General features: G+C 38.6%; 1 non-coding gene across 1 annotated transcript; it reads right to left on the reverse strand.

Moving 5' to 3' along the window:
- Positions 1-7,562: 7,562 nt before the first annotated feature.
- On the reverse strand, positions 7,563-7,668 carry LOC122022121. The gene has a single exon (XR_006122857.1). It is a non-coding gene; the product is annotated as a small nucleolar RNA R71 (small nucleolar RNA).
- Between the last annotated feature and the right edge of the window lie 786 nt (positions 7,669-8,454).

Here is an 8,454-nt window from a genome sequence, read left to right on the forward strand (position 1 = left end):
AATTTTAAAAAATTCTTTCGATCTAATAAATTTAAAGAAATGTAGAATAAGAAAAATCCAAGAAATAGAAGAAGGGTTCGTTGCTACCAGTGTCAAAAGGAAGGACACTTAAAAGAAGATTGCCCAGAATTAAAGAAGGACAAAGTCCAGATACCCAAGAAGCACAAGATCCTAAAAGCCACTTGGGATGACACTTCATCATCTAAATCCGAAGTACAAGAATATGCTGGACTAGCACTAATGGTGAGCTATGAAGGGCAAAGTACATCGGAACTCAACATCAATGAAGGGGAAGCGACTTCAGACGAATGCAACGAAATAAGGGGAGAGTCAGGCTTTAAGTCTGATATGGTAAGTGAGGTATGCCTCTTACCTCCTGATCAGCTTTATTTTGGTATTAAGGCTATGACAAAATCCATGTACAAATTAGATAATAAAAATATCAAATTAAAAAATGAAATTTTAGAAATAATTTTTTTTTTGGCAAAATCTTGTCTAATAGAAGACTTTGATAAAATAAAATTTAGAAATGATAAATTAAAAGAAGAAATAAAAAATTTGAAAAAGCCTAATTGTTCAAATATTTCTGCTTTTAAAAATTATAGAGAATTAAACTGGTACTATAGGTTTCACCAAAATCAAATCAGAAAAATATCAAAAGCCTATGTGTCTAGAAAATAGTTGATTAACCCTGTAGGAAGGAACCTCTATTGGGTTCCAAAAACTTGTTTAATTTAAAAATTAAAATTAGAGTTAGCATTTTTAGTAAGAAATTAAACATTTAATTTCTTTATGCGGCTTTGTCTAAGAAAGTGGTTGTTGTTTCAATAACGAAGAAGGCCTAGTGTCTCGCCACTTCCTGGAAGCCAAGAATCGAAATAAGAGTTTAATTGACTAACTGAAAAAACATTAAATTATTTTTTTTTAAAATAAAAAATACTTTAAAGGGTTACTCAATCTGTTTTGAAAAATATTTAATTTTAAAATATTTTTAAGTTGCACAACAAATTTTATTGTTAATTTAAAAGTATTTCTGTTAATTTTTAAAAACTCTTCCAAATGCTTAACAATTTCATTTTTTTTTAAAAAAATGTTTTTCCCTTAGAAATTTTTTTCCTTACATAGAAATTTTTTTTCGGTTGAAAATATGTTTCTAACTTAGAAATTTAACTTAGATTTTTTTTAAGGTTACTTATTCCATTGCACACCATTTATTTTTAACTTTGAAAATTAAATTTTCTTTTAACTTCGAATTTTATTAAAGTTAACCTTAGACTTCTTAAGGAACTCCAATTTTTTATGTGATCAAAGGGGGAGAAGAATGTTAAGTCTAGGGGGAGGTATAATTTCATTGAAAAATCATATTTGCACTTATTTGCAAACTTAATTGTTTTTACTTTATGTTTGTTTTGCTCTAACTTAACTTGGGTTGCTCACATCAAAAAGGGAGAGATTGTTGAACCCCAAGGTATTTTGATGTGATCAAACAAGTTAAGTTAGGTCCTGTTTGTTTTAACCCTTGTGTCTAAGTGTGCAGGAGCTTAGGAGCACAAGAAGTTGAGCGGAAGACGCAGCTAGCGAGAAGGACGACACGGGGCGAGAGCCGACGGACTCGGTGCGTCCGAGGGACGAGGTGACCGCGGAAGAGTACACCGGTGGACAAGAAGAACGTACGCGACGTTCGAGAGACGAGAAACCATGGAGGATGGCTGCTCGAAAAGAAAGCCGGAACTTGGGTCCGGGTGAGCCCTATTCCGGATGGCCAAGATCACCCAAGCTAGTGGAGCCGGAGTGAAAGACCCAGACCGAGACGAGCTGAACCGGAGCAGAGGTCTTGGACCGAGAAAAGTCAACCCTATTGACTTTCTTGGTCTGGGCGCCCGGAACCATTCCGGGCGCCCGGACCTGTTGGATCGCAGCGGCCGGCTAGAAGGGGGGGTTGAATAGCCTGAAAATAAAAAAAAACCTTTCTCAAACTCTTAAACTAACACTTGCATAAATTAGCTAAACATAAAGTAAATCAAAAAAGACGAGGCACCAGATTTGACTTGGTTACAACCGGGGAGGTTGTTAATCTAAGGAAAATGATCGTACTAAAAACTCCTTTAGGCGGAGAAGCCTCTTACAACGATGAAGCACAGAAAATAGAAGCTTAACTACAGAGAAAGCGTACAAGTATAGAAAGAATGAATTGCTTGAGTTGTTGAAAAACTTCTGGACCAAGGTTGTATTTATAGCCTTGGTCGGGGTGCCTCGAAGGGATTCTGGGTGTCCTGGGGGGGGGGGGATAAAGCTTTATCCCCCAACGTTCAGATCACGTTTGACGCAATCTAGTCCAAAAGTCAACTCTGGGCGCCCGGAACCCCGGAGGGGTTCGGGCGCCCTAGACTGTTCCGGGCGCCCCGGATGGAAAAGTCAACCCCATTGACTTTTTTCAGCCTGGGTCTTCTGCTCCGGCTTCGTTTGCCTCAGACCGAGTCTTTTGCTCGCTTGGGTGATCTCTGCCATCTGGAATAGGGCTCACCCAAACCCAACTTCCAGTCTTCTCATGCAGGCTTCCGCTCCGGCTTCTCGTCCCTCAGAATCGCCGCGTGCTTCCTTCTCGTCCGCTAGCATACTCATCCGCAGTCTTTGTCCCTCGGTCGCACCCCGTGCTGACCTTCTCTCTAGCTGCGTCTCTTGCTCCTTGAGCAGTCTTCCGCTCCGGCTTCTCGTCCCTCGGAATCACCGCACGCTTCCTTCTCATCCGCCGGTGCACTCTTCCGCAGCACCTCGTCCCTCGGACGCACCGCATGCCGTCCTTCTCACTAGCTGCGTCTTCCACTTGACTACCTGTGTTTCTAAGCTCCTGCACACTTAGACACAAGGTTAAAAATACACAGGACCTAACTTAACTTGTTGATCACACCAAAACAACCTTAGGGTTCCAACAATCTCCCCCTTTTTGATGTGAGCAATCCAAGTTAAGCTAGGGTAAATAGACAGAAAAAAATAAACTAACTAATTTTACAATAAAGTGCAAAAAATAGAAAATTTAAATTATGGTCTATCTCCCCCTAGACTTATACTTTTCTTTCTCCCCCTTTGATCACAAAAAAAAAAATGGGATTCCGAAAAAAAATCTAAGGGTAAAAAAAATTTCTAACTTTCTTAAAAAAAATTCTAAGTTAAAGAATTTGCAATAATTTTCAGCAACAATATTCTAAGTTTTAAAGAATTTCTAAGTAAAACTTTAGGTAAGAAAATTTTCTAAGGAAAAACTCGAAAAAAAAAAATTTAAGTAAAGGTTTTAAGCAAAAATTTCAGAAAAACTTTTAACTCTTATGTAAAAGTTTTACGCAAAAAAAATTTCTAAGTAAAAAATTCTTACTTAAGAAATTTTGCAAAAATTTTTTGAAAATTTTAATGAGTAAATATTTTAAGCAGAAATTTCTAATTTCATAAAAAATTTTACGCTAAAAAGAATTTAAAAAAAATGTTTAAAAAAATTTTCAAAGCATTATTAAATTTTAATCTTAATGCTTTTATCAGAAAGTTAATTAAACATTTTATTTCAATATTTTGGCTTCCAGATCGTGGCGAGGCACTAGACCTTCTTGGTTATTGGAGCAACAACCACTTCCTTAGACAAAGCCTCATAAAGAAATTTTAATATCTAATTTTCTCGCTGAAAGCTCTAAATTCGATTAAAGATTTAAGTTAAACAAGACTTAGGAACCCCATATAGGTTTCAGCCTACTGGATTAACTAGGAATTTCTTAGGGATATATTTTCTTGAAATATTCCTAATTTATCCCTGGTGATATCTATAATACCAATTTAAATTATTAAAATTTCTAAAATTTGTATTAGATAGGCATGCACGATTTTTCAAGTTATCTACTTGAATTTTCAGATTTTCATTTTCTGATTTCAATTTCTCATTTTCTAATTTAACTTTATCTAATTCTTTTAAAGGGCAAGATTTAGCTAATATTAATTTTAAATTCTTAATTTCTTTTTCTAACTTACAGCAGTCTTTAGTTAGCAACTTAACAAACTTAAAAAGTTTATCGGGAGGAAGAGATCGAACCTCACTTACCTTGTCAAGCTCATTGTCCGTGTCTCCCCCTGAACTGCTGCTTTCTTCCGACGTAGCTCCCCCTTCATCGATGCTCTCAATGCTCATCTCAGAAGAGCTTGAATCGCGGTCATCGTCTTGATGACTCACCATTAATGCGAGTCCGGAGAACGCCTCGACTTCCGATTCGGACGACGTATCGTCCCACGTCGCCTTTAGGACCTTGCACTTTTGGACAGACTTCTTACCTTTATCCTTGTCCTTGTTCCTTAGCTTGGGGCAGTTGTCCTTGACGTGCCCTTCTTCGTCACAGTGGTAGCAGCGGATGATCCTTTTCTTTCTGCCCTGCGGATGGTTAGTAGTTCTAGATTTACAAAGCTTTCTAAACCGTCTTACCATCATTACCATTTCCCCGTCGTCGAGAGAAGATTCCGACTCAGGTTCGTCTTTCTATGCTTTGAGGGCGATGTTGTTCTTGGGCTCCTTCGTGCCTACACATCTTGATTCGTGCACTTCAAATGTCGAGAAAAATTCTTCTAGTGTAATTTTTTCTAAATCTTTCGAAATGTAAAAGACATCTACTAGTGATGCCCATTTTGAATTTCTCAAAAAAGAATTTAAAGCGTACCTTAGCGAATCTCAGTTACTTACCTTTTCTCTGAGATTCGACAATCCAGTAATGATCTCCTTGATTCTCGAGTTCAGATGCGCAACTGTCTCATCTTTCCCAAGTAGCAGGTTGGTGAGCTGATTGCGAAGTAGATCCTGTCTAGCGAGCTTGGCTTCGGACGTTCCTTCGTGCAGCTCAAGGAACTTCTCCCAAAGTTCCTTTGCCGAGTCATAGTTCTCGATCCGGTTGATTTCTTGTGGCAGAAGAACGCTTAGCAGATGGTATTCTGCTTTACAGTTCGCCATGTAGTCGACATGTTCCTTTTTCGTCCATTGATATTATTCTTTGCCCTCTGGAGCTACAAAGCCAAATTCCATTATTAAAATTAATTCAAAATCAGTTGTAAAGAATACCTGCATTCGCTTTTTCCTGGTAGCGAAATTCCCTTCGAATTTCGACGGGTAGATGCTTGGTCCGGCCAATATCTTTGCTTTGATTGGCGGTAAGTTGATGTGCGTAGATTATATACTCTTTTATGCATGTTTTTATGCACATTTACATACTTTGAGCATGCTTGATCTATGTATTTTTATACTTCCAGCTTTCCTTTTAGCATATTTACTCTTTTGGTTCGGAGATCTACTTTTTGTGCATTTTCTGTACACAGGAGTCGAAATTGGTGAAGATTAAGTGTCCTTGAGCAAGCTTGGAAGTAATTGAAGGGAGAAAGAGCATCGGGCCGTGTACCATACATGGCCGTGTGGTCCTAACAGGAAGAGAAGAGGACATGGCCGTGTGAATCTCACACGGCCGTGTCTTGATTTGAAGAAATCAGAGCAGATGCCTTACATGGCAGTGTGGATCTACACGGCCGTGTGAGGTTTCCAGAGGCCAAGCAGGTGGTGGCCGTGTGCATCACACGACCGTGTGAAGTTTCCAGAGACCAAGCAGGTGGTGGTCGTGTGCACCACACGGCTGTGTAGCATTTCCAGAGAGAAAGAGGGCCTTGGCCGTGTGCACCACACGGCCGTGCAGCATTGGCAGAGAAGGAACTGGACATGGCCGTGTCGTGGGGCCGTGTGGCGCCCGATTTCCTCCTCTATTTAAACCTTCCTTCATGAATTGAAAGGGGATCTCTCCCCCTTTTGGGAGAAGGCAAGATTTGGTGGTTTCCTCCCATTCTTGGGAGGATTTCTGGGCGATTCTAAGGGAGATCTTGACGATTTCGACTCCGGAGCGAGGATTGGATCCGAAGACGAGGCTTCTTCGTAGATAAGTTTTCTCTTTCCCCCTCTTCTTGGTTTCTTGGATTGGGGATTTAAGAAATGCTTGTAATCTTTATTTCTTCGGGTTTTCTTCCTCGATTCATGGAGTAGATCTTGTATTCTAGGATTAAGGGAGTATTTGTATGATGGATTGATGTAATCTCTAATGGATTTTCCATTTTCTTATTTCAACGACATTGTCTTGCTTGTATCAATTAGATCTTGAATGATTGATGGTGATTTGTGCTTAATTCTCATTCTTGATTGATTGTTTGGATTTCTTGTGGACTTTGTAAAGATAAACTCTCACTCGATCATCCGAGGGATCCACGTGACAGGTGCAAGCCCGTGTAAGGACGTTTGAGAGATAATCTTGAAGAGGAAATAGGAATATTCAAGAGAGTAGGATGGATTTTGTGATTAGTTTCTTGTATCTTGATAGATTAATAAGTTGTGGGCTTCTATGTTGATATCCGAGGAAGGCATAGTAATAGGTGCGCTTCTGTGTAAGGACAACGTAGGTTCACGTCTAATTGATCATGTTTAGATACATTTCTCAGTCCTTAGCCAGTTATCTATTACAAGAGAGAACCGGCAACTTTCTACAAGTGTTCGACAATTGAGGGAAAAGAATTGGTGAACCATTTACATTCAAGAAGTCTTACAAAGAAACCGAAACTCCTAGAATCTCCCTTTATCATAACCCAAAACACTAAACTCTTGTTTGTTGATCTTTAATATTAGATTTGTTTACCCTTACTTTGCATTTGAAACGATTGGATAGTTGTTTAGCTAATTCGCATTGAGACATTTCTAGTGCTTATTCCAGTCCCTGTGGATACGATAATCTTTTATATTACTTGCGACATTTCCGTACACTTGCGGATCGTAACAAGTTTTTGGCGCCGTTGCCGGGGACTGCGCTATAACATTAGGAATTATCAATTGAGTTAGACTAAACATAACATTTGTTTTCCTTTCATATTGCATAGTTGTAACTAATCATTAGATTTCTGTTTTTACTTTCTTGTATAACTTTCACTTCTTGTTAATTCTTTTTGTACAAATTCAATTCTGCAATTTTGATTCTTCTATTTTTCTTTTTCTGTTGAATTGCCATTTGCTATCTTGTCCTTGTGTATGCGAAGATCTAACTTTGCAGGGGAATTCTTTCCTTTTGACCCTGAGATTGATAGAACTTTCCATAAAAGAAGAATTCTGCAAAGGCAAATTGAAGAACAAGAACATTTGAACATGGCAAATAGACCACTCAAGGATTATGCAGCACCCTATGCAAGAGGTTTTCGATCTAGTATTTCAAGACCTTCAGTGGAAGCTAATAACTTTGAGATCAAACCCGCAATCATATCTATGGTGCAGCAGAACCAATTTGGTGGAGGACCTCATGAAGACCCCAATCAACACTTAGAGGTCTTTTATGAAATATGTGGTACCATGAAAATGAATGGAGTTCCTTCAGATGCAGTTAGATTATTGTTATTTGGGTTTTCTCTAAGAGATAGAGCAAAGCAATGGCTGAATTCTTTGGCCCCTAATAGCATCACCACTTGGGAGTAGTGTGAGCAACAGTTTCTTGATAAGTTCTATCCACCAAGCAAAACAGCTCATATGAGGAATTTAATTGCAAGCTTCAAGCAAACTGACTCAGAATCTCTTTTTGAAGCATGGGATAGATATAATAGTATGCTCAGACAATGCCCACATCATGGGTTGGAAAGATGGTTAGTGTTGCACACTTTTTATAATGGTATCAATTATCATACCAAAGTGTCCCTTGATTCAGCTGCTGGAGGGGCACTTATGAACAAAAGCTTAGATGAAGCCGAAGAAATCATTGAAAGTGTAGCACAAAATCATCATCAATGGGCAAATGAAAGAAGTGGTGGCTATTCTTCAGTAAACCCAACAATCAAAGCATCAGGGAAGTTTGATGTAGATGCAGTCACTCTTTTGTCTGCAAAATTGGACGCTCTTACAAAGAAATTTGAGAATATGGGGGCTAGTGCTAATATGGTCAATGCTATTAGTACATCTTGTTAAGTATGTGGGAGTTCAGAGCATTTAAATGACTCATGTCCATTGGGAGCTATCACTGCACAAATCAATCAACTTGAACAATGTGATGCAATCATGAGTTACAATCAAAGGCGGAACAACCCATACTCAAATACTTATAACCCTGGATGGAAGAGTCATCCAAATTTTTCTTACAGAAATAATCAAGATCAAGGACCATCTATGGGGGCAAGACCAAATTTCCAAGCTGGGCAACAAAATTTTCAACATCTATCTTCTCAAGGCTTACCAAAGCCAAATGTTGAAAAGATGCTTGAAGAAATTATCTCAAGTCAGAATGAAATGAAGCAAGATTTAGCAAAGCTCATTCAGAGAATGGATAATTCTGAAAAGCATCAAAAGATCCAGGATAGTCAAATTGCCCAACTAGCTTCCTCTTCATCCAGAGTACCAGGACAACTTCCAGGAAAACCTGATGTGAA

Source organism: Zingiber officinale, chromosome 9A, assembly GCF_018446385.1.
Source record: "Zingiber officinale cultivar Zhangliang chromosome 9A, Zo_v1.1, whole genome shotgun sequence".
Lineage (NCBI taxonomy): Eukaryota > Viridiplantae > Streptophyta > Magnoliopsida > Zingiberales > Zingiberaceae > Zingiber > Zingiber officinale.